The sequence below is a fragment of the Symphalangus syndactylus genome, chromosome 23 (assembly GCF_028878055.3).
Source record: "Symphalangus syndactylus isolate Jambi chromosome 23, NHGRI_mSymSyn1-v2.1_pri, whole genome shotgun sequence".
NCBI classification, from domain to species: Eukaryota; Metazoa; Chordata; class Mammalia; order Primates; family Hylobatidae; genus Symphalangus; species Symphalangus syndactylus.
The window spans coordinates 18,140,701-18,168,068 of NC_072445.2; the positions used below are offsets into that span (position 1 = coordinate 18,140,701).

Genomic DNA, 27,368 nt, shown 5'->3' on the forward strand with positions numbered 1-27,368 from the left:
CAATAAACAGGTGTGGATTCCACTTCGTGTGTCTGTGTGTGTTTCGTGTGTGTTTTTCCAGGCTGAGGGAAGAAGGCGGAGAGTGACAGGGGAGTATCAGCATTCATTCAAGAGGTATTCAACAAATATTTATTGAAGACCTAGTATGTGCTAGGCACTGTTCTAGGCATTTGCCAGTTCCCTTGGACCTTGGCATCAGACACGGCCATTTTGCCCTTGAAGCAGGAGTCTGTAGGAGAACACAGAACCCAAACAGCATCTGCTATATTATTAATTGCCTAACATTTGGTCTTCTCATTTGCCTGAGGATCAGAGAGAATCCAGGTCGTCAAGGCAGGAGGAAGCTGTTGGCTAATAGCTGCAGAGATTTCACTCTCTAAGCCTTCTAATGCCCTAAGGTTTTGTGTGTTTTCGTTTAGGGTAAGAGATATACCGGTTCTACCTCTCCCTTCTGTCTTTCCATAGTAACAGCTGTGACCCTGAAGCCAACAGGCCCTTGTGGATGCAATCAGGGTGCTCATGGGGCTTCTCATGATGCCCTTGGCTTGGGAAATTAAACAGATTGGGAAGAGAGAAGAGAATCTGCCAAAACTAAAACTCAATAGAGGTTCCAGAGCTGAGGTCAGTGTAATAACTGAGAAGGCCTTAGCCATCCGGGTGGTCTCTTTTAGCCACGATTCTGTGTGTGTTTAGTTATTTGGGGTCTTTGGATTAAGTTATTTGGAGTCTTTGTATACATAGTTTCTCTGGGGAATCTACATTGGACTTGAATTTCTATAGTGATAGTAAATTCTCAACTTTGTATTCTGACAGCACCTATAACTCCTATTCCATGATCCCCTTTTTCTCCCTTTGCCCACATAGATTACAGGTGTTGTTTTGAAAGTGTGTTTGGCCTGTTTTGGTTTTTCCATTGTTTCTGGAACAGGAAGCTAAAGCCGGCTGGGGATTTCTGTGCGATTGATGACTTTTTTTTTTTTTTGAGATGGAATTTCGCTCTTGTTGCCCAGGCTGGAGTGCAATAGCGTAATCTCAGCTCATTGCAACCTCTGTCTCCCGGGTTCAAGCAATTATCCTGCCTTAGCCTCCTGAGTAGCTGGGATTACAGGCATGCACCACCACGCCTGGCCAATTTTGTATTTTTAGTAGAGATGGGGTTTCTCCATGTTGGTCAGGCTGGTCTTGAACTCCTGACCTCAGGTGATCTGCCTACCCGGCCTTCCGAAGTGCTGGGATTATAGGCATCCACCACTGCGCCCAGCTGAGATTGATGATCTTTAGACAAGACTGTGAAATTATTTCCCAAACTGAGATGGGAGTGTTTTGCCATACAAACCTGGCAGGGCCTCTACTCAGTACTAACATCAACCCTTTTTTTTTTTTCACATTTTGCCCAGAAAGTCATTGTGTTATATTAGCAACTCCAAACATGGATCTAGTGTGCAGCCATATAATTTTTTTTAAAACAGCTTTATTGAAATATGATTTACATACTATACAATTCACCCATTTAAATAAAGTGTACAGTTCAATGCCTTTTAGTATATTTACATAGAGTTGCCCATCCATCACCACAATCGCTTTTAGAACATTTTTGTTACTTCCCAATAAAACCCCAAATCCTTTAGCCATTAACTCCCAATCGTCTCATTCTTCCTCGTCCCTGGCAACCACTAATCTACCTTCTGTCTCTACAGACTTGTATATTCTGGACATTTCATGTAAATGGAATCATATAATATGTGGTTCTTTGTAACTGGCTTCTTTCATGTAAAATAATGTTTTCAAGGTACATCCGTGTTGTAGCATGTACTATGGATTTTTAGAAAAATGTTTTTAGTTGTTTTCTGTTTGAAGTAGGTTTTTCTCTCATCTTATTTTGTCTTTGCCACTAAAAATGATACTTTTCTTTTCTTTAAATGTGGTGCTCTTTGGTGAATCATTAGGTTCTTTTTAATATTTCCCAGTGAAGCAAAGTGGTTCATCTAGGATTGGGATGTGTCTGTTCTGGTTTGCAACTGTCATCTGATGAGGAAGTTAAATTGAAGGCCTGCAGCTTCCCAAGATAGATGGAGGTGGAGAAAACTCATCAGACAGGGAAGTTACCAATCCTGGGAAGTTCTTTGAAGGGTGCTGATCCACTGTCTTAGCATTTGTGGGAATTTCATTTTGAGGTTTAACATGCAAATGGGGTCTGCTTTTGTGAGTTACTCAGCTGGGTTTTGTGAGCAACATTTGGGGTGCTCCTTTCATTGTTTAAGACAGTGGTGCTTTATCTTCCCTGAAGTTGGGATTTTCCCTTATGTTGCCATTTGACCTACTTATGTTGGTAGGTTCAAGGCATACAGCCATTCTTTGTGCTCTCCCTTTCACCTTGTTTAAAAGATGTAACACTCTTATTCTAGGAGTAGAAAGTGTCCTTTCTGATTTCCCCATTGGCTTTGAGAGCAGGACCCCAAGATCAGTGAGACATTCTGTCCTGGACTGATGGTCAGAGAAGACAAAAGGGAATTTTTACTCTTACTGAGCATGGGGAACTCAACTTTGGGAATTTCCTCTTATAAATCATAAAAACAGTCTTTTAGCATCTAGGTTAAAAAGTCAACCTACAAGAGATGTTTCTGATTTGATGTGTTTATTTACGACATTGGCTTATCTGGATTGTGAAAGCAAACAACACTTGTCAAACATTAATATGCATATGGATCTCCTGCGATCTTGTTAAACATGCAGACTATGATCCCGTAGGTCTGGAGTAGGTGAAATTCTGCATTTCTAGCAGGCTCCTGGTGATGCTGCTGCTGCTGCTAGTCTACTAGACCATACCTTGAGTGACAAGGGTGTAGTAAAGGACTCGTAAGGGGAGTCTGGACACAGGCTTTAGGAAACGTTCTTTTCCCTGGTCCTGGGGCCTAAGACTCAGGTGCCCTTAGGTTCTCCCTTTCTCCTGGGAGGGGTGCTCACCCAGAGTAGGTGGGTGTAGCTGGGAGCTCATCGTGTGCAAGAACGCTCGCCCCCTTTCTTCCTCCAGCTTCTTAGGGAAGTGAGGGTGGTGATTGCAACCGCCTGTGGCTTAGAGATGTGGAGGTTAATGTGGACCAGGGTGGAAGGGGAGCGGTTACCATGGGAATCTGGCAAAGTCATCAGGGCACACCGATGGCTGGGGGGGCCCCCGGATCAGGAATTCAAGTATTGGTGGACCCTTGAGGGTCTCAATTCTAGAGGTTTATCCTTATGCATTAAAAAAATACTGTAGTTACATTTTATTTATTTTTACTTTATTTTACTTTTATTATTTTTGAAAGAGATGGGATTTCGCTATGTTGCCCAGGCTAGTTTTGAACTCCTGGTGTCAAGCATTCCTCATGCCTCGGTTCACCAAGGTAAACATTTTAACTGGTTATAGAAATACCTACATAACAACTTTGATTTTGCCTCTTGGCCTGGAAAGCCTAAAATATTTAATATGTGGCCCTTTAAAAAAAAAGTTTGCCAAACACTGCAATAGAGATTTTTTTAAAAATCACACTATAAAACGTAGATGCAGAAAATCAACCAAAACAAATGTTGACTTGTTTCAATGTTGTTGATTCAAAGGCAGACATCTTTGTATCCACCACCCAGGTCTTTTTTTTTTTTTTTTTTTGAGACGGAGTCTCGCTCTCTCACCCAGGCTGGAGTGCAGTGGCGCGATCTCGGCTCACTGCAAGCTCCGCCTCCCGGGTTCACGCCATTCTCCTGCCTCAGCCTCTCCGAGTAGCTGGGACTACAGGCGCCCGCCACCACGCCCGGCTAATTTTTTGTATTTTTAGTAGAGACAGGGTTTCACCGTGGTCTCGATCTCCTGACCTCATGATCCGCCCGCCTCGGCCTCCCAAAGTGCTGGGATTACAAGCGTGAGCCACCGCGCCCGGCCTCACCCAGGTCTTGAAATAGAACTTTGCAGCCACCCCAGGGCCCCTCCATGCATGGATTCTGCCCTGCCCCCAACCATCTTCCTTCTCCCAAGCGTGACCATTGCCCTGACTTTCATAGTAATCACCGCATTTTTTTTTTTTTTTTTTTGAAACGGAGTTTCAGTCTTGTTGCCCAGGCTGGAGTGCAATGGTGCAGTCTCGGCTCACTGCAACCTCCGCCTCCCAGGTTCAAGCAATTCTCCTGCATCAGCCTCCTGAGTAGCTGAGATTACAGGCACCCACCACCACGCTTGGCTAATTTTTGTATTTTTAGTAGAGATAGGGTTTCACCATGTTGGCCAGGCTGGTCTGAAACTCCTGACCTCAGGTGATCCACCAACCTCGGCCTCCCAAAGTGCTGGGATTACAGACGTGAGCCACCGAGTCGGCCTGCATTGCATTTCTTTACAGTTTGTCACCCAAATGTACATCCTTAGACGTTATAGTCTTGCACATTTTTTAAAAAAGCATATCGACTTGATATTTTAAGTCTTTTTATCAATAGGTTCCATCTCCATCCTTTTCCTTACAGTGTATTTACTGCATAGCTACGGAGATTTGATCTGTGGTTTCCCACAGTCTAAGTTTTTGCTGACTGCATATTCGACATTCAACTCACATTCAACGTGTTCCTCTGTCTTCTCTATTTCATGCAAATTAGCACCTGGATGTAGACATTTGATTAGACACAATTTTGAATCTCTTTGGCAAGACCATAGATGCTCCTTCACCAGAGGGTACATCAATGTTTGGTTGTCTGTATTTCTGTGATCTTAGCAGCCCCTGATAACATAATGCCTATATCTATTAACTCACTGGAAGGTGAAACATGGTGATATTGTTAATTCTATCATCTCTTTTTCATTTATTAATTGGAGTCTTTTTATGAAGAGATGCGTCCCCTAATCAATTATTTGTTAATCAGTGGTATAGTTAATGTAGAAAAGGCTACATGCTTGATTTTGCTCCCTTCAGTTATCAGTGTTCAAGATAATGAATTTGTTCCTATCACCCTCCAAAAGTGAGCTATTATTATATTTTCGGCATCATTGTGAACTCATAGATTTCAGCCTATTTGACGGTTCCAATCCATTGCAATTACAGTGCTGTGTCCATTAAAGCTCAAAGTGGCCGGGCGCGGTGGCTCACGCTTGTAATCCCAGCACTTTGGGAGGCCGAGGCGGGCGGATCACGAGGTCAGGAGATCGAGACCACGGTGAAACCCCGTCTCTACTAAAAATACAAAAATTAGCCGGGCGTGGTGGCGGGCGCCTGTAGTCTCAGCTACTCGGAGAGGCTGAGGCAGGAGAATGGCGTGAACCCGGGAGGCGGAGCTTGCAGTGAGCTGAGATTGCGCCACTGCACTCCAGCCTGGGTGACAGAGCGAGACTCCGTCTCAAAAAAAAAAAAAAAAAAAAGCTCAAAGTGTCCCATCTTTTGTTAGTGGGAACCTTTTTGATTTGGCTTCTGAGTGCCTTTGACATGACTCTAGTAATCTTTGATAGACTCCTTGCTTTCTGTTATGGCAAGATATTTCTGGCTCATTTTGTCCATTTTTTGCCCCAGTCCTGGAATCAGCCATTTACCAAAGTCCCAGCTACTTTTAATGGGAGAAGGTAATTCAACACTACAATCTAGGTGCTAGGGATACTTATTGCTACTGAGTCAGTCATTGTTTCCAGATTTTTATAGAAGACAGAGACAGGAGGAATGTATATTTACAGATAAAATGGTTCGGTAGAGGATTTTAAGCAGGGGAGTGACATGATCTGATTTATGCTTTTGAAAGATCCTTCCACCGAGGGAGAGTTGACTGTGGGGGTCATTGTGGAAGCAACAATGCCTATTGGGTCATTGTGGAAGCAACAATGCCTATTAGGCATTGTTGCTGACATTGTGTAGGAGAGACATGATAGACAGGACTGCAGCTGTGAAGATGAGAAATGGTTAGATTCAGGCTGCATGTGAGGGTAAGGCTATATTTGCCAATGGATGGGATGCAGAGAAAGGGAGAGAAGACTCATTTCTAAGTTTATGACCTGAATAACAGGGTGGGTGGTGGTGCCATTCACTGAGATGGGAAAGCCTGGAGAAGGAGCAGGTCTGTGGAAGGGAAATAAAAAGTCTGCTTTGGTCATGTTAAGTTTGAAATTAGACATCTACATGGAGAGATCATTCAGTGTTCGATATGAAAGTCCAGAGTGCAGAGGCAAGATCTAGCTGCAGCTATAGATTTGGGGGGTTACTAGCACATTGGTGGTCCTGGATGAAATAAGATCATCTAGTGGAAGATCAGGATGGAGGAAAAGAGAGGAAGGTCAGATCTTGGGTGCTTCCTGGGGAGCTGGAATAGGAGATGCCTGTAGGAGAGGCTGAGAGGGCAGTCAGGGTCAGGAGGAAAATTGGAAAGAGTGTGGTTGCACCAAAGCCTCCAGATGACCGTATTAAGGAGAAGGGAGTGGCCAGTGTGCCAGGTGCTGTGGGGGGTTAAGCAGAAAAAGAGTGGAGACCTAACCAATGGATCAGGCAAGATGGGAGCAGTTTCAGTGGGATGATGGGAAGGAAAGCCCAACTGGAGGGGGCAAGGAGGGGAGACAAGAAGGTGGAGACAGGAAGTATAGGCAATTCTGGAGGAATGTTTCAGGAAAGAGAAGTAGAAAAAAAACAAAACAGTAGAGGCTGGACAGGACTGTAGGCTCTAGGAAGTATGTTTATTTGTTTGTATAAGTCTGCTTTGGTCATGTTAAATTTGAAATTAGACATCTACACGGAGACGTCATTCAGTGTTCGATATGAAAGTCCGGGCTGGAGTGCAATGGCGCGATCTCGGCTCACTGCAACGTCCACCTCCCAGGTTCAAGTGATTCTCCTGCCTCAGCCTCCCGAGTAGCTGGGATTACAGGCACCCACCATCACGCCCAGCTAATTTTTGTGTTTTTAGTAGAGACAGGGTTTCACCATGTTGGCTAGGCTGGTCTCGAACCCCTGACCTCAGGTGATCCACCTGCCTCGGCCTCCCAAAGTGCTGGGATTACAGGCATGAGCCACTGTGCATGTCTTGTTTATTTATTTTTAAGAACAGCAACATTTGGCTTGTTTGTATGCAGATAGAAGTGATTTGGTACAGAGAAGAAGCTGATAAAGCAAGAAAATGAAAGGATTATTGCAGGAACAAAGTTTTAAAGTATTTGAAAAGATAAAATTCAGTACAAAATAGAAGGATAGGCCATTGTCATGTGCAGGAACACTTGTTCCATTATAATAAGAGAAGGACGTAATTCCAGCACTTTGGGAGGCTGAGGCGGGTGGATCACCTGAGGTCAGGAGTTTGAAACCAGCTTGACCAATATGGCAAAGCCCCGTGTCTACTAAAAATACAAAAATTAGCCGGGCACGGTGGTGGGCACTTGTAATCCCAGCTACTTGGGAGGGTGAGGCAGGAGAATTGCTTGAACCCGGGAGGCGGAGGTTGCAGTGAACTGAGATCGCGCCATTGCACTCTAGCGTGGGCAACAGAGCGAGACTCCATCTGGAAAAAAAAGAAAGAGGAGATGGAGGATACTAATTCTAGTAGGTCAGTGGCTGTAGGGCTGAGGAGCAAGCAAGGGAGTACTCATTCTCATGCACCTATTTCCTTAGTGAATATGCATTTAGGTGTAGAGATGAAACTGCTGCCTTGAAAGAGAGAAGTTGATTTGCTAGGGATTAGCTGACACTGTTGGCTGCTCATTTAAGATTTGAGGTCCTCGATTTAAACTGAGACTGATTAGCACAGTGGGATTTTCTCCATCCATGCCCAGCTACTGTTTGCAGATTCAGAGCAGGCAGATAGTTGGGCATAATCGTGCTTTGGTCCTGCCATCTGAGTGTGGTGGGGGTCAGATAGGCATGAAGAAGGGTGCTTGCAGGGAAATGGTTAAAGTTCTGAAGCTTGTTCAGTATTTGAGTTGTAAACGCTACCCATCTTGGGGCTTATTTCATCTAATAACCTTAGTATCCTGTTTCAAACCTTAAAACACAACTTTAAAAACAATGATGTATATGATATGTGACTTCTCCCTCCTGCCTTTGGAAGCCATTTTTTTTTTTTTGGATGGAGAAAAGAGACAAGAGACTGTTAGTGTGTAACATCTAAATATTATGTTAAAGAGGTAGTCACTAGTTTTAGCAAGAGAAAATTTTATCTTTAAGCTGACTTTACATCGGAAACAGGAGTCCAAAAGACAGTGGTAAGGCCTTTTTAAAGCACTGAAAGAAAAAACCCGTAAAGACAAAATTCTATGTCCAGCAAAAATATCATTAAAGAAGACAGAATAAAATTTTCGGATAAAAACTAAGAGAGTTTATCACCAGCAGATTGCACCATAAGAGAGTTCTCCAGGCTGAAGGGCAACACTACTAGGTAGGAATTTGAACCTTTAGGAGGGAATAAAGGGTGCTCGAAATGTTAAGTTGTATGTAGATAAATACAAAAGGCTATTTTTTTCCTCAATTAAACAATATGTATTTAACTGTTTAAAGCAAAAGAATTTGGCTGGGTGTGGTTGTTCATGCCTGTAATCCCAGCACCTTGGGAAGCTGAGGTGGGTGGATCTCCTGAGCCTAGGAGTTTGAGACCAGGCTGGCGACATGGCAAAACCCCATCTCTACAAAAAACACAAAAATTAGCCGGGCATGGTGGCATGTGCCTGTAGCCCCAGCTACTCAGGAGGCTGAGGCGGGGAGGATTGCTTGTGCCTGGGAGGTTGAGTCTGCAGTGAGCTAAGATCGCATCACTGCACTGCAGCCTGGGCAACAGAGGGAGACTTCTGTCTTTAAAAAAAATTTCAATTGTTAGTTCTATTTATTGCTCCTGTCCTTCAGGACATGTAATATGACTACTATATACAAAATGGGAGTGGTAAGTTGAACCATACAGTTGCAAAGTAATTACATTTTACATGAAGTGGTGTAATATTAACTCTAGGTAGACTCTGAAAAGTGAAAGATATATTTTGTAATCCTCAGAGCAGTGGTTTTCAGAGGGTGGTACAAGAACCTTGGGGGTCCCCAAACCCATTTAGGAAGTCTTCGAGGTCTTCCCATTTTCAGCTATGTGTCTGTGTGAGGCTGGATTTTCTTCATATAAGTCAACCAAAACAACATATCTACAACAGATTACAGAAGCAGATATTAGAATTCATCTTTCATGGCCGGGCGTGGTGGCTCGTGCCTGTAATCCCAGCACTTTGGGAGACGGAGGCAGGTGGATCACTTGAGGTCAGGAGTTGGAGACCAGCCTGGCTAACATGGCGAAACCCCGACTCTACTAAAAATACAAAAATTAGCCGGGGATGGTGGTTCATGCCTGTAATCCCAGCTACTCGGGAGGCTGAGGAAGGAGAATCACTTGAACCCGGGAGGTGGAGGTTGCAGGGAGCCAAGAGCACCACTGCACTCCAGCCTGCACGACAGGAGCGAGACTCCATCTCAAAAAAAAAAAAAAAAAGAATTCATCTTTCATGAAGCCAGAAATTGAAGACATTTACAAAAATGTAAAACAGTGCCACTCTCCTCACTATTTTGGGGAGAAAGTATATTATTTTTAATAAAACATGTTATTTATGTTAACATGTAATGGGTTTATTATTTTAATTAAATATGAATACTTTTTAAATTCCCAGTTTAATTTAAAAATTTTTTCTTTTCTTTCTCTCTTTTTTTTGAGACAGAGTGTTGCTCTGTCACCCAGGCTGGAATGCAGTGGTGCAATCTCGGCTCACTGCAACCTCTGTCTCCTGGGTTCAATCGATTCTCGTGCCTCAGCCTCCTGAATAGCTGGGATTACAGGCGCACGCCACCATGCCCGGCTAATTTTTGTATTTTTAGTAGGGACGAGATTTCGCCATTGGTTAGGCTGGTCTTAAACTCCTGACCTCAAGTGATCCGCCTTCCTCGGCCTCCCAAAGTGCTGGGATTACAGGCATGAGCCACCGCGCCTGGTCTCACTGTTTAATTTCTAATAGATATTACCCACGTAGAAGCTCTTTGGGGGTTTTCAATACTTTTTAGGAGTGCAACCTGAAACTAAACATCTGAAAATTTCTGCTTTACAGCAACCACTAAAAAAATCATGCAATGAGCAGCACTATTCATTGTGCGGGAAACAACCCAAATGCCCATCAGTGGATGAATGGATAAATGAAAAGTGGTATGTGCATACAATGGAATACTAGTCAATCATAGAAAGAAATGAAATCCTGATACGTGCTACAATGGGGATGGACCTCGAAAACATTACTCTAAATGAAAGAAGCCAGACATAAAAGGGCACATGTTGTATGATTTCACTTATATGAAATGTCCAGGATAGGTAAATTCACAGAGACAGCAGATTGGTGGTTTCCAGGTGCTGAGGAAGAAGAGAATGGGAAGTGTGACTTAATGGATACAGAGTCTTATTTCAGGATGATGAAAATGTTTTAGCTCTAGATAGAGGTGGTGGTTGCAGAACATTGTGAATGTACTAGATGCCTCTGAATTGTACACTTTAAAATGATTATTTTAGTGTTATGTAAATTTTACCTCAATTTAAAAAAGTACAACAAAATATCATTACAAATTTAATTTTTAATTATATTTATTTATTTTTGAGACAAGGTCTTGCTCTGTTACCCATCTGGAGTACAGTGGTACACTCACAGCTCACTGCAGCCTTGACCTCCCAGGCTCAAGCAATCCTTGCACTTCAGCCTCCCTAGTAGTTGGGACTGCAGGTGCATGTCACCATGCCCAGGTAATTTTTGTGTTTTTTGTAAAGACAGGATTTCACCATGTTGCCTAGGCTGGTCTTGAACTCCTGGGCTCAAGCAATCTGTCTGCCGCAGCTTCCCAAAGTGCTGGGATTACAGGTGTGAGCCACTGTCCCTGGCCAAAATATCATTAAAGATTAATAGAGAAGGTGGCTCAACAGAGTGGTGGCTCAAGCCTGTAATCCTAGCACTTTGTGAGGCAGAGATGGGTGGATCACTTGAGGTCAGGAGTTCAAAACCAGCTTGGCCATCATAGTGAAATCCCGTTTCTACTAAAAATACAAAAAATTAGCTGGGCATGGTGGTGTGCGCCTGTAATCCCTGCTACTCGGGAGGCTGAGGCAGGAGAATTGCTTGAAGCTGGGAGGCAGAGGTTGCTGTGAGCCGAGATTGTGCCACTGCACTCCAGCTTGGGTGACAGAGTGAGACTCCATCTCAAAAAAAAAAAAAAAAATTAATAGAGAAGTTAAAACTGAATTACAAAAATTATGTAGTTAACTAAAAAAAAAGTTAGAAATGGAGGAACAGAGTAACAAAAAACATATAGAACAAACAGAAAATGAATAGCAAAATGGTGGCACTAAACCTGACCATATCAAGACTAATATTACCCATGACCTAGCAATTCCTCTTCTAAGTATTTCACCAAAAGAAATGAAAGCAACTGTCTTCAAAAGACTTGTATGTGGACGTTCATAGCAACTTTACTTGTAATAACCAAGAACTTGAAACAGTCCAGGTGTCCATCAACAGAGGAATGGATAAACAAACTGTGATATATTCATACAATGAACTACAGCTCAGCAATATAAGAACAAACCAGTGATATACACACAATATACATGAATCTAAAAAGATGCTCAGTGAAAGAAGCCTTACACAAAAGAGTACATATTTAATGATTTCATTTTTGTGAAGTTGTAGAAGTTATAGAACAGGCAAACATCTTTTTTTTTTTTTTTCTGAGACAGTGTCTTGCCCTGTTGCCCAGGCTGGAGTGCAGTGGTGTGATCTCAGCTCACTGCAACTTCTACCTCCTGGGTTCATGCGATCATCCCACCTCCGTCTCCCAAGTAGCTGGGACTACAGGTGCGCACCACCAATGCCCAATTAATGTTTGTATTTTTTGTAGAGATGGGGTTTTGTCATGTTGTCCAGGCTGGTCTCAAACTCCTGGGCTAAAGCAATTCACTCACCTTGGCCTCTCAAAGTGCTGGGATTACAGGTGTGAGCCACTGAGACTGGCCCAAACATATATTTTTAAAAATCTAATTATTATTATTATTATTATTTTAGAGATGGGCTCTCTCTTGGTCTCCCAGGCAAGAGGGCAGTGGCACTATTGTGGCTCACTGCAGCCTCGAACTCTGGGCTCAAACAGTCCTCCCACCCCAGCCTCTGGAGTAGCTGAGATTACAGGTGAGCACCAGCACATCAGTCTAATTTTTAAATTTTCTTTGGAGGCAGAGTCTTGCTATGTTGCCTAGGTAGGTCTCCAACTCCTGGACTCAAGCAATCTTGCTGCCTTGGCCTCCCAAAGTATTGGGACTATAGGCATAAGCCACCTTGTCTGATCAAGAGTGTGTACTTAATGATTCAATTTTTATGAAATTATAGGACAGGTAAACATCTATTTTTTATTTTTTATTTTTTAATTTTATTAATTTTATTTCATTTTACTGTGAGATGGATTCTCGCTCTGTTGCCCAGACTGGAGTGCAGTGGCTTGATCTCGGCTCACTGCAGCCTCCACCTCCTGGGTTCCAGCGATTCTCCTGCCTCGGCCTCCTGAATAGCTGGGATTGCAGGTACGTGCCACCATGCCCAGCTAATTTTTGTATTTTTAGTACAGATGGGGTTTCACCCTGTTGGCCAGGCTGGTTTCGAACTCTTGACCTCAGGTGATCCACCCAACTGGGCCTCTCAAAGTGCTAGGATTACAGGTGTGAGTCACCACATCCAGCCTTAATTTTATTTTATTTTTGAAACACAGTTTCACTCCCATCACCCAGGCTAAAGAGCAGTAGGGTGATCTAGGCTCACTGCAACCTCTGCCACCTGGACTCAAGCGATCCTCCTGCCTCACCCTCCCGAGTAGCTGGGACTACTGGTGCGAGCCACCATGCCCGGCTAATTTTTGTATTTTTTGTAGAGATGGGTTTTGTCATGCTGCCCAGGCTGGTCTTGAATTTCTGACCTCACGTGATCTGCCCGTCTCAGCCTTCCACAGAGTTGAGATTACAGGCATCAGCCACCATGCCTGGCTAAGCAGCTTTTTTTAAGTGTAGTTGTGAATGCTGGGTGTGTGTTGTTTAGAAGACCGCCTTCCAATCATGGACCTGAGATGCTTTGGTACTATGAAGGGGAAGGAAGAAGGAAAGAGGGGTTGAGATGCACAAAGAACACATCTGTAATTCCAGCCCTATTAGCTAAGCAGTGCGTTTGACTAGCTAATAAAGCTCATGTGGCAAAGTGTCTGGGTAGCTTTCCTGGAGGCCTCACAATTAAGAATCAATTTTTTCATCAGAATTAACGAAGGCCAGGGGTCTTGTGTAGTGTTTTTTCCTTCCTTGAGAAAATCTGGAATAAAGAAGGTCTGTATGTAATGCTATGAAAAGATCTCCAAGCCTGAAAAGAAAAACATGCAGAATGGTGTGATTGTATGCTACTATTGCATATAAAGGAATGAAAAAAAAACAAACAAAACAAAACATGTACTCATATTTGCTTATGTAGCTCTGGAAGGGACACATAGAAATAATGGTGGTTGCCGGGCACAGTGGCTCACACCTGTAATCCCAGCACTTTGGGAGGCCGAGGCAGAGGGATCACCTGAGGTCAGGAGTTCAAAACCAGCTTGGCCAACATGGCAAACCCGTCTCTACTAAAAATACAAAAATTAGCCGGGTGTGGTGGTGCATAACTGTAATATCAGCTACTCAGGAAACTGAGGCAGGAGAATCGCTGGAACCCGGGAGGTGGAGGTTGCCGTGAGCCGAGATTGCGCCACTGCACTCCAGCCTGGGTGACAAGAGTGAAACTCCATCTCAAAAAAAAAGAAAAGAAATAACAGTTGTTTCAACTGAGATGGGGGTGGAGGCGGGGCCCGGCCAGGGGTGTGGGGTAGCAGAGAGGCTTTCCCTGTATGCCTTTTTTTGGTTTTTGATTTTGCAAGCTATATAAATGAATTTCCCATTCAAAATTAAATAAATGAAATATAAAAAGAGAGACATAGAATAACATGAAACAATGTTCTCCATGTCCTTGGAAGAAATAAGAGGGAAATTTTAGGGTGTGGCTTTGCCTGATTAAACATAATTTCAGTTACAAAGACGAGCACCACACTGTGAGACAGAGACTCCGCATCTTAGTAAATGTGCATGAGGCTCTGCTGTCAAGGTACATTATTTTGATATTATTTTCATTTCTCTTTGCTTTTTTTTTATTTTGCTTGTGTGTTTATTCTACAGGTAAGTTTATCACCAAATCCTTTCCTTTCATAAAGATATTAAAGATATTTAGACAGACCCCTTGCTAAATGCGGGATTTTTGTTTGCAGAATAACATTATCTTTCAGAAGACATGCTACAAAGTCAGGTGTTATATGATGTCTGTGGCTCCTGGGAGTCAAATTGGCTCATTTACCAGAGTATCTGACTTCCATCTTTCATTTGAGCTGTTAGGGAAGGAGATAGTTGTTCTGTCTTTGGTCTAGAAACCTGTGATAGGAAACCCTTCCATGAAAAGTGTTTAATAAATTAGAACACAGAATTCCATTATCCTTTCTTGAAATGGGCCCTCTGTCTGTTTGTAAGGATGTCTGGAGAATGGAAATGTAAACACAGAATTAAGAATCCTAACTTTAATGCAATTTTCATTTGCTATCAATTTACTCCATTGTCTTTGAGATGCTATTAAAAATGCATGCAGGATGTGAGTGAGATGAAACATCAAATTCAAGTTGAATCCAATTTACAATGACACTCCATTTCTTTGGCCCACCAGCTTTCAGTGGCTTTAAGCCATCTGGGACACTGCCCAGAGCATGGGAGTGAGCAGAAAGGGCCTTTGAGCAGCAAGAAGTGCTGCCATAAAGTCTGAGAAGCTCAATTCAAAGGAGGGTCTTTCCCACACTCACTCAGGGCGCTTGGAATCAGTAACTTCCTTTGTATTATTAATAGTAGCTACCCTTTATTGGGCACTTACTATGTACCAGGTAACGTGCTTTATATGTAATACTTATTTAATCCTCATAACAATCCAATGAGGTAAGTTATAATTCCCATTTTACAGATGAAGAAAGTGAGAGAAGTGAAGTGACTTGCTGGACATCATATAGACAGTAAATAGTAGAGCAGGAACCTGAACTCAGGCAGCCTGGGGCCAGAGCCTGTGCTATTAACCACTATGTCCAACTTTCCCTTCTCTCTTTTAGTTATAGAACAGCTTTTGCACAGACCACAGATGCTGAATCTGTCTTGCTGCTGGATGTGGCCATGTGGATACATTTTTGGCCCCTGGACTAGGAGCAGAAGTGAGATGTGCCAGGTCATACAAGCTCTGCCCTTCTGCCTCTCCTTCTTTATGAGTTGGGATGTGGTCTTAGGGGTCAGAGTGCTAAGAAAGGTAACACCCAGGGGTGGCAGAGCAAGAGGTTGGAAAGAGTTTGGGTTCCGACCCCATGGAGTTACCACGGATGCTTTGGACTATCTATTCCTGCATTATTACATGTGAGAGAAATAAACTCTTCTGTTTAAGATGCTTTAAATCTCTATGATAGCAGCCAAACTCACAAGCCAATGAATTTATCCCAGGGCATGAAAGAAAGGCTACTTTATATTAACAACTCAAGGAATTATTTAAAGCATTTAGAAATCCAATAACAAACAAGCTTTGAGTCCTAATAGGGGCAACTTTAATTATTTGGAAATATCTCTGGAAAATTCCTTAATGATGACAGAAAAAAGAGGTATACTTTATTTGATGGGTGCAATAAAGGGAGCATGTACATTCAATTCAGTTTCACAAATGTTTATGGAATGGCTACTATGCGCCAGGCAAGGCTGATAGAGCCCTTGCCCTCAGGAAGCTTTCAGTCATTGGGGTGTGGGGGACACTGACAGATGAGCATGCAGATGATCAGGGATGGTGGAGCACAGAATCCAGCCCCAGCTTAGGGCATCAGGGTGGGCTCTTTGGAGAGATGGCCAAACAGAGTCCTAAGGCCGAAGACAACTTGAGTTTTCCTTAAAGAAAGGAGTACGTGTGTTTTATGGAAGTTGGAATTGAAAAGCCCATCCAGATCCAGAGACTTCTCTCTTCCTTGAGAAACATGACCCATGAAACTAACTAACATCTTGAGTTACCCCCTTTCCTTCTTGTTTCAAGCTCCTTGCACCCATGGGACAGGTTCTGGTGAACTTTTGGGTGGCCAATGTGCTCTCTTGCACTGTAGGCAAGCAGACATTACCTAGGATATATCATCCAGGATTATGAGGGGTCCTTAGCTAATAGCGTCTCTTCCTTCATCTTTAAGCAGCGATAAAAGCTGAAGGAGCAGCCAGGGGCCTTGGGGAGTTAAAACAGTGCTCACGGAAGCAGGAGCTCACTCACTGTCATCCTCAATGACAGGCAGATAGAGGACGGACAAATTATTTCACTCTGATTATCAGGTCTGAGGACGACGATGTTACTCTTGCCCAAGCAGGGAACTGTGGGGAATGATCAATCGAAGGTATTAGATGGCACTTGCCAGACGGTGAAAGAAAGTCAGTAATTAATTACCTTGGAGCAGTCTCACAGAAATATTGATGTCTGAAAGATACTTGACATTCTCTTTTCCTTAGAGTATTCACTCAGAAAGAGAGTCCAGATTCTGGTAGTCGGGGTAGAAGATGGCAGAATGCAGAGGAGAAGCAAGGAAAGGTAAAGGTAGAGAAGGGTCAGTCATGAGAATTTTCTTTCCCTGAAATGTGGTTTGAGGCTGGCATCCTTGGTGTCTCACCCCAAACTTTTTCCTTACCTCTCTAGTCTCCAGAGTTAAGACCTGGGTCTGATTCTGACTCAGCCATAAGTCAAAGCCAAAATCCAGCAGTATATGGTCATGGGCTTTTAGGAAAATTGCCTAAAATTATATTTTAAGGAAAATTGCATTCTTTCACATAAAGAGTGTGTGTATACACACATATGTATGTATATTATGTATATACCCATATATGTGATATGGTTTGGCTACGTCCCCACCCAAATTTCACCTTGAATTGTAGTTCCCATAATTCCCACATGTTGTGGGAGGGACCTGGTGGAAGATAATTAAATCTGGAGGTGGTTTTCCCCATACTGTTCTCGTGGTAGTGAATAAGTCTTATGAGATCTGATGGTTTTATAAGGGGAGACCCCTTTTGCTTGGCTCTCATTCTCTCTTCTCTGCCACCATGTAAGATGTGCCTTCTGCCTTCTGCCATGATTGTGAGGTCTCCCAGCCATATGGAACTATGAGTCCATTTTTTTGAGACGGAGTCTCGTTCTGTCACTTAGGCTGGAGTGCAGTGGCATGATCTTGGCTCACTGCAACCTCTGCCTCCCAGGTTCAAGCGATTCTCCTGCCTCAGCCTCCCGAGTAGCTGGGACTACAAGCGTGTGCCACCATGCCCAGCTATTTTTTTTTTTTTTTTTTGTATTTTTAGTAGAGACAGGGTTTGACCGTGTTAGCCAGGATGGTCTCAATCTCCTGACCTGGTGATCTGCCCGCCTCGGCCTCCCAAAGTGCTGGGGTTATAGGCGTGAGCCACCGCACCTGGCCTTCAGGTATGTGTTTATCAGCAGTGTGAAAACGGACTAATCCATATGTACATGCCTATATACGTATATACAGACGCTTTCACTTGGCTTTCAACAAAGATGTATTTATCACATTTGCTTTTCATGCAAAATGTTGCGACCAGATGAAAAAAGATAATAAAATAGAACAAATAAAATCCTGAAAGAAAAAGCTCTTGAATTTTGCTGAAATGAAAATTTAATGATAAATGAGAAAGCCTCTATTTAACATAAATGTAACCCTGAATGTGTTAACATTGTCCTGTTTGACATAATAGATAAATATATTGAGCTGTAACTACTATACACACCATACTAAGTGCTTGAATTTTAATCTAATCTCTGCCTACAAAAAAAAAAGAGAGAGTATAAAATTGCTTCCTGGTGTTCTTAGGAGAATTAAATTCATAACACAGCCTTCTGAGCACTGTGCCCTGAGTCCTGCCTTCCCTTCCTTTATTCTCCATGCCCTTACACTATTTCATTTTCTTCATAGCACTTCTTTCTTTTCTTTCATTTTTTTTTTTTTTTTTTTTTTGAGGCAGGTTCTCACTCTGTCACCCAGGCTGGAGCGCAGTGGTGTGATCTTGGCTCACCGTAGCCTCCGCCTCCTGAGCTCAAGTGATTCTTGTACCTCAGCCTCCCGAGCAGCCGGGATTACAGGCGCCTGCCACCATGCCTGGCTAATTTTTGTATTTTTAGTAGAGATGGGGTTTTGCCATGTTGGCCAGCCTGGTCTTGAACTCCAGGCCTCAAGTGATACGCCTGCCTCGGCCTCCCAAAGTGTTGGGATTACAGGCATGCACCACTGCGCCCGGCCTCACAGCACTTATTTCTAGCTCTCATTTTTACACTTATTTCTCTACCATATTAAAACTTGTCATTGAAGCATAACATACGTGCAGAAAAATGCACAGGTGAACTGCTGGATGCATTTTCTGGGGGTCGCGGACTTTCAAAAATGTTACCTATTTATGTAGTTATAAAATATACATAACACAGTATTTGCCATTTTAATGATTTTTTTGTTGTTGTTTTTGTTTTTGATACAGTCTCGCTCTGTCGCCCAGGCTGGAGTGCAGTGGCACGATCTTAGCTCACTGCAACCTCCACCTCCTGGGTTCAAGCACTTCTCCCTGCCTAAGCCTCCTGAGTAGCTGGGATTACAGGCGTGAGCCACCACTCTTGGCCCCATTTTAACAATTTTATGTGTACAATTCAGTGGCATTGAGTACACTCACATTGTTGTGTAGTCATCACTGCTATCCATCTCCAGAACTTTTTCGTCACCTCGACTGAAGCTCTGTGCTCATTAAACATGAAGTCCCCATTCCCCTCCCCACGGCCCCTGGCGCCCACCATTCTACTTTCTGCCTCCATCAATCTGACTATTCCAGATACGTTGTATGTGGTCATGAGTCACTGGCTGTGACCCTGAGCACCTGACATCATGTGCCTCCTGTTTGTCTTTATTTGGCATAAGTGTATTCGTGTTAAGCCGTGTGATGACGGTCCCCAGCCAGCTACGGTGCCTTGAAGACTGTGCACAGGGATTTTTCTCTCATTTCCTGTCATTACTGTGAGAAACTGCGATGCAGCTGATGTTTCCATGTCAGACCGCAGTCTCCAGTGTGAGCAGGAGGAGCCGCCAGCTTCACAGTTAACTCCTCTTGCCCGTCACAGTAATAAGTGGATTCCTTCCACTTAAGTGGATTCAGTTAAGAGCCCAGTGGTGCTGTGAACACCATCTCTCAGAACAAATGGAAGCTATGTTTGAAGGATACTGCTTCTACCAGTGATGATTTCTGAATTTTTCCTCTTCATCTTCTCTGAAAGATTTCTTCCTAAATAGGTAGGTTTTGTATTCAAAACAACCTCTGTTTGGAAAAAAAAAAAAAGTGTTAATTATGCAGTTCTGCTTCTTGCCTGCCATTACCCCTTCTCCTAAATCTGTTTTAGCTGAATAATCTCCTAAATCCTGTTTAGCTGAATAAGGAACATCTGGGGCTTTTAAAGGCCTTTTTCATGTGAGAGAAAGGCACATCTGTTTTAGAGTATTTCTGGAAAATGAAAGAGCAGAATGGAAATTTGACAAGATTGAAGTGTGCTGGGAGAACACGTCCACTTCTCACTCCAGAGCCTGGAAATCATGATGACATTTGGTTTGGAGGAAATGGCCAGTCCTGCAGCTGGGCCTGTCTCTCTCCAAAGCCCACAACGAACCAGCGAGCAGTCCAGTCGTCATAAATGTGGACCACAAGTTCCTCTCTGGAGCTGCAGAATACTGAAGAGGAAGGCGTTTTCCCTCCTTTTGCAAAGTAGCAGGAACCAACGGCCTCCTGACCTCATGGTTGTCTTGGAGGAACATTGAGGATGGATGAAATTTGCAGGACTCAATAATCGTTCTCCACTCATCACAGCCTCCCTGTGTTAGAACAATACAGCCACTCTCTGCGCCACATGACTTTGCATCATCTCCCACGTGTGCAGATGGAGTCTATGTGTTCACCTCACTGATTTTGGGTTTTCCCATGTGACCTGCTTTGGCCAACAGAATATGAGTGAAAGTGACAGTGCAACAATTTCAGACACAGGCCTCAAGGGACATGATGTGTGTTCACTCACCCCTTGTGTGCTATGCCATTTGACATGAGAAGAACATTCTTTGGGGAGCTGCTGCTGATCCCAAGGGAATGAGATAAATCCCAGGGAGCGAACCTGGATCTGAGCTGCAGTCTGAAGCCAGGCTCAGCTGACCAGGTCTAGCCTGAAGTAGATTGATGCTAGCTGACCTCCAGACTCGTGAGTGAGCAAAATAGGTGATCGTTGTTGTAGGCCACTGAGTTTGAGGTAGTTTGTTACACAACATTATTTTTGCAATAGCTGAGTAATACAAAGGCCAAAATACAGAAGCCAAGAGTAAAAGGGCAAGTGAAGTAGGTGGCTGATGTGAGTCAATACGGAAGTGATGGTGGGATCTGAGCAGACAGCATGTGGGGAAGGGCCTGCAGGAACAAGGTGGAGAGGATGGAGGAAAGGAATACTGCACTGCAGCCCAACAGAGGCTGGATGGAGGGGCAGTCCCCCGCCCCACACACCCCTCCTCTGTGCCTCTGCAGAGTCCTGGGCCTTTCTGGTGTCTTTGTTCACTGTTGCCAATGTCCAGGAGGCTTCCAGAGAGTAGAAGTTTGACTCCTAACAGGGTCAAGATTTCCAGTTATGGGATCAACCTGGGCTCATAGTCATGCTATGTCAATGGAACAACAATGGAAAGGTGGGGCACATGAGATCTAAGGAGAACGCTGCTGAATGGGTATTGGCATCACTAGCTGGGAGCTCCCTAACTCTACACAGTCATTAGTACAGGGAACCAGCCCTCCAAAGCAGAACTTCCCGGCCATATTGGTGTGAGCAGGGCTCTGTAAGGTCCTGTGACCTTGAGGAAGCTACTCAATCTCTCCAAACTCAGGCTAGGAGGTAATGGGGATAATAACAGTACCTATCCCCACAGGACTGTTACAAAGAGTCAATGTGGGGAGCCTCTGACACAATGCCTGGCACAGAGTGAAGCCCACCATTAATTAGCATCAATAGCCATGTCACCATTTCTTTTCTTTTTTCTTTTTTTGTTTGAGTTGGGGTCTTGCTATGTTGCCCAAGCTGGCCTTGAACTCTTGGGCTCAAGTGATCTTCCTGCCTCAGCCTCCTGAGTAGCTGAGCCTACAGGTATGTGCTACCATGCACAACTTATGCTGCCATTTTATAATGAGACTGATACCTGGCGTTCAGTAAGAAATGGATATGTCTTGTTTTTCTGAGCCTAGATATTTCTTAAAAGTAGAATGCCAAGTGCAGTGGCTCACACCTGTAATCCCAGCACTTTGGGAGGCTGAGGTGGGTGGATCGCCTGAGGTCAGGAGATCAAGACCATCCTGGCCAACATGGTGAAACCCCGTCTCTACTAAAAATACAAAAAATTAGCTGGATGTGGTGGTGCATGCCTGTAATCCCAGCTACTTGGGAGGCTGAGGCACGAGAATCGCTTGAACCCAGGTAGCAGAGGTTGCAGTGAGCCGAGATTGCACCACTGCACTCCAGCCCGGCAACAGAGTGAGGCTCTGTCTAAAAAAAAAAAAAAAAAAGTAGAAGTTCCAGCATTCCAGCAAATAGACTGTCGCACTCAGCCTCCTGAGTAGCTGGGATTACAGGCACGCACCACCACATCCAGCTAATTTTTTTGTATTTTTAGTAGAGATGGGGTTTCATGATGTTGGCCAGGATAGTCTTGATCTCCTGACCTCAGGTGACCCGCCCGCCTCGGCCTCCCAAAGTGCTGGGATTACAGGCGTGAGCCACTGCACTTGGCATTCTACTTTTAAGAAATATCTAGGCTCAGAAAAACAAGACATATCCATTTCTTACAGAACTCTCCTTGGCAATACCCTGAGCAGAAATCTGACTTCTATCATTTGTTCCTCAGCCCACATCAGCCAACCTGCTGGCTTTTGTTTTCTTTCCCCTTTCTCTGTTTCTCGGGAAATCTGTCTGTTCTTATGCTTGTAGGGGGAAAGAAAGGTGGAGGTGGACCTGAAAGAGCAGATGGCAGAGCTCAGCAGGATGCTACCTCTTGCCACCAGCTGGGGCTGTGGAAATGCTATTTTATAGTTGGCACTTCCACCATGAGCTAGGTGACCCCTCTGCTGCACCTGTGGTTTGTGAAATGGATCATATGACCTTCATCAAAACAACAGCTGGGGCTTTTTAACCCAGGAAGATCCTGTCATGCTAACTTGCATTTCTTTTCCTAACCTACCATAGAATCTTGCCCTAGTTCTGCCTTGCACTCTGTTTTTCAGGGGAGAATTTCCAAGGCCAATGAGCTCCCTACCTAGCCATTTTTGCATTTTTCTTAGAGTTTGTGTGGAGAAGCCTGTCTCTCTCAGGGGGCAGTCTTCCCCACTGTCTTCTAAAAGCTGGCCCTTCTGGAGGGTTTTAGTCTGTCCCTGGTCCTGGTTCAAACCTGAGTGAAGATGCAGGAGGATGTAGCCACCCTCCTCTCAGAATTCATGATGAGCAGGGTGAGGAGATGATCTCACTTCTTCCCCAAGGACCTTTAGCTCTTTAACAACTTGCAAGAATGAAATTGCTTCTGTTGGTTTCTCTCCTCCACCCTTCCCCAAGAGAACAAGCCAAATACTGTACAGTTCCTCTTGCATCAGATTTGAGTGTTTGTTTTGTACTTCTTTATCATAGAAATCAGTCATAGAAGGAATTGCTCTTCATAACGAAAGCACACAGTTATTGACTTCCTACCATGTGCCTGCCATTCTAAGTGACATGTATTTATTCATGAATCCTATCAACCTTGTGAGGGAAGTACTATTATGATCTCCCTTTACAGAGATGAGGAAACTGAGGCCCACAGGGGCTCAGTAACTTACCTAGAGTGGACAGCTGGTAAGCAGGAGTGGCAAGATTTGTGCTTGGAAAGTTTGGTTCTGAAGACTGCACTTGTACTTGTAACGTCATAATGCTTATTTTCACAGTATTGGCTGGGTTGAAGACCACAATAACATTTATTTGCTTATTTCTTCTGCAAAAGTAACAAATATTCAGCAATGTTCAGAGATTTGGCAGCCTCTTAATAGGCTCCAGGAATAGCCTGGCCTTCCATGGGTGAATGTTCTCTTTAGAATATCGATTATTTAGTGCCTCTTTTTCTCCAACTTGGAGCCCCAGGTACCAATTTCAGGCACCAGAAAAAGTTCATTCAACTTCCTGTTAGTACGCCAACATCTCCCACTCTCAGCCTGGCTGAAACCAGCTTAACCATTTCTTTTGCTACCCCTCTTTCCTCTCCAGTTCACACAGAGACCCATGTAAAATTAGATCTATTTTTACAAGACTTGGTGTCCTCAGGCTGTAAGTCTTGGGGTTGTCTTTGCCTCCTCTGTTTGGTTGGCTTCTCATATCCATTAAGTTCCTTCTGGCTGGCCCTCTTCCTCAGACAGCAGCCTTCCCACCTCATCAGACTAATCTCCCTAGAGCTCTAGGGTTCTACTAAGAAAGAAATGGCACCCTCCAGCTGGGTAACTGCAGGGTATAATAAAGGCACTATTCACAGAGGTGAAGGTGGGGTTTAGGAAAAGCAGCAGAGAATGGGGCAATGCCTCAGGGCTGTAACAGCTGGAAGTCACTGCTATTCCTAGGCCTGCAGGGTCCAGGGAAGGAAGCAGTCAGTAGTCCCCAAAGAGAGCTGTGTGGAGCCCACCCCCGACAGGGGCCGTGGCCCTAAGGGTAGGGGCATAGACAACTGAGGCCAACAGGATGGGAGCTGGGAGTTGAGGGGTAAATACCCTGATTTCACTTCCCTCCCTGCCTTCCTCCAGTGCCTCCATGGGATTTGGGGGGTGCAGTCCACACAGGCCAACCTCCCAGGCACAGAACAAGGTGGGGACAGTGGGAGTGGACCTGGGAGGGACACAAGGGTGGCATATGCCATTTTTGCCTCATCATTCCTCTGATGAGAGATCTGCAGTGACTTCCTAGTCCATATTGGGTTAAACCTGGTATTGAAGGAATTCCACTTCAACCTCACCTAATTCAGCCTTTTCCTTTCCTGTTCTGTAGAGTATAGGCATTCCACTCACAGAAGCTGGTATCCTTACTCTGCATGTCTGTTTTATATATTACATAGGTTACACACATTTTAAAATCTTAGTCATTGATTTATGTTACTCAGAAATCCAAGTCCAAAGGGACTTTTGTGTTTCTGGGACAAGCGTCCTCCTAGGCCTCTCCCGGGCAGTCTGGCAGCCTAGGCTGTAGCCCTGACAGCCTGGCCAGTGCTGAGATGACAAACGGACCTGCTCATTGCTTAGGGCACATATAAGAAGGCTCTGGCACAGTGGTGAAAGCTTAGGCTCTGAATCTAAAGAGACTCGATTTAAACTCCAGCTTTGCCAGTTACTGGTGGGATGAGTTACTTCTGCCTTCTGAGTCTGTCTTTCCTCATTTGTAAACAGAGGATGATTCTACTAGCACTTTACTGTGGTCAGGATTAAATAAGATAATAAATGTAAAGAGATGGGCATAGCTATCAGGGGAACTCAGTCAGGGAAGGGACTGTGTTTTACTGACCTTTAAATTCCTGTACCTAGCACAGTGCCTGGAACATAGCAGGTGTCTGGTCATTGTTTCCTGGCCTGAACTAATGGGGAGGCCCTCTGGCTATTTGGGAGCTGGCCGTGTTAGTCAGTTCTGAGGTAGCAAATGCTCTCTCTCCCCCGTCTTTGCCAGGCTTCCTCTGCCTACCATTGAAGGTTTCTGAAGGTGGCCATGTGTCAGTAATCCACTCAACACCTATTTCCCCAGGGCTGTCTTTATACAAGGCTTTGTGATGCCCCTTACTTGAAGTCAGCAGTAGACAATCTACGAGCGCATCCTGTTTTCCATACCTGGGTTTATACTGCCCTCTGGTGCATACTTATGGGACACGCGTATTAAATGAGGGCTTCTGCTGGGTGACCTTTCCTTGACATTGGGGAAGAGAGGCTCCCCTACAGGGACCGCCTGCAGTGCTCTTTCGAGGAGAAGTGGTGTTTAAGACGCCCTCCTCGCCCAGTTTAGCTTGCAGCTCTTGAGGCTTACCAAACTCAGAGGCTTTTTCACCAACGTCTCTGACCCTAGGCAATTAAATAATACCATCCTTCTAGGCTCAAGTTTCTTTCTCCAGCAGGCACTTTTTGTCCTGCCAAGACTCAAGAGGAACGGGGTAGAGTTTATTTGAGTTTATCTTTCTCCCTCTGCTGTCTAGTTTCCTCTAATCTCTGGGCTCCTAATTCTTATGGCTGCCCCAGCTGCTCTCAAGGGTTTGGAGTTGCAGGAGCCAGAGGAGAACCAGAACCAACGGTTCCTATCCAGTGCCTGGCCGCCTGCTTCCACCCCCGCCTCACTGTCTATCATTCCTTCCTAGAACCAAGCTCCCAGTTACTGAAAGCGAAGTGGGGTCCTTCAGGGAGAAGGAGCAAAGGGGAAGAGGGGGGAGGTTAAAGTTCAGCCCACTCTCCTCTGGCCTCACCATGAAACATGCTAGAAGTATTTGTCCTTCATGATTAAGTTGAATAACATAAATTGCTGATATGCAACTATGTTTCACCTACATAACCAGAAATTTTATATAGTTCAGTGAAAAACTTCACGCGTAAACCCTGTGCGTGTTTGTGGTGGCCTGGAGCCCCAGGTTTCCTGAGCTCATTCAGACCCAGGAGAGCCAGGCTTGTGGAACATCAGGATCCTGGACTGTAGAGCTGAAAGGAGGGCCCTAAAACTGGAGAAACGGTTGAGTTGACCTTAAGGACCTGGGACCACCGCCCCTCCCTGCATCAGGCCTCCATGTTCCTGCACAGGTGCTGCGGTAACCTCCAGGCTGGGCTTGGTTTGGGGTGCTCAGACAGGGGACGGCAAGGGAACACTGAGGAAGGCCTTCTTCTTGCCCAACTGTGCTCACCCTCCCGGCTATACAGGCAAGATTTTCTGGGACCTTCAGGAACCTCGGCCTTCTGGGGACATCTAGCATCCTCCCCTTGCCTCTGCTGCTGAACTCTGGTTGTGGGGCTGCTGTGCACAGGAAGCTTCAGATGCCAATCCTGGGAACACACTGGCTGTGAGTGGGGGCAAAGCTGATCAGAGGCAGCTCCGAGGCCCTGAGAACCCCTTAGCTGGCTCCAGTGCCTCGCCAAACCTTGGGTAGAGCTGCCAGGGCAGGTCTGGTGCGGCAGGCATCTAAAACTTGCCCAAGGAGTGAGGGCAAGGTGGCCTGGGAGGTTTTAAGCTGCAGAGTAAGGGAAGGCTTATGAGTCACAGTTCACGGGACTCACCAAGGATGAGAAAGTTTCCCTTCTGTGATTCACTCGCCTGCCTTGCAAAATCACCTGACCAACAGATAGATCTTGATATCTTGGAACCTGGTAATTCAGGTTAGAAACCTGGTCTCTTTCCTCCTAGGAGGATGCAAGCAAGAGAGGGAGGGGCTCAGCTCAGACCATTGTAATCATCCATCCACCCATCCACCCACTCACTCATTTATTCATTCACTAAACAAATGGTTATTGAGCATCTATATGTGCCAGGCACTGTGCTAGTTGCTTGGCCTACAGCAGTGGACAAAACAGATAAAAATCTCTGCCTTTCTGGTGAGGCAGCATCTTGAATCAAGTCATTAATAACTAACTATGCTGTTGCCCAGCTAACATTTCTATTACAAAACTGTTACCTCTCCTACCGTGGGATAAAGAGATAACATGTTTTTTAAACTTCGATAAGGGGAAATGCTCAGGATATGCAGCCATCCTTCTGTATCCCTGGGGGATTGGTTCTAGGACTCCCCTCCCATACCAAAATCTTGAACATATCAAGGATGTTCAAGTCCCTTTTACAAAATGGCATAGTATTTGCATATAACTTATGCACATCCTCCTGTACAGTACTTCAAATCATCCCTAGATTATTTATAATACCTAAAGCAATGTAAATGCTATGTAAATTCTTGCTATACTTTGTTGTTTTTATCTGTATTATTTTAAATTTTTATTTTTTTTAATGTTTCCAATCTGTAGTTGGTCATATCTGTGGATCCAAAACCCTCAGATATGGAAGGCCAACTTTTCTTTTTTTTTTTTGAGATGGAGTCTCACTCTTTTGCCCAGGATGGAGTGCAGTGGCATGATCTCAGCTCACTGCAATCTCTGCCTCCCAGGTTCAAGCAGTTCTCCTTCAGCACCCCAAATAGCTGGGATTATAG

General features: G+C 44.4%; 1 long non-coding RNA gene across 1 annotated transcript; it reads right to left on the reverse strand.

The window, feature by feature from the left end:
* Positions 1-16,850: 16,850 nt before the first annotated feature.
* LOC129473648 (uncharacterized) lies at positions 16,851-26,545 on the reverse strand. The gene is made up of 4 exons (XR_008654315.2): positions 26,446-26,545; positions 23,008-23,159; positions 19,351-19,443; positions 16,851-16,871 (listed from the first exon to the last, which is right to left on the reverse strand). It is a non-coding gene; the product is annotated as an uncharacterized lncRNA (long non-coding RNA).
* Between the last annotated feature and the right edge of the window lie 823 nt (positions 26,546-27,368).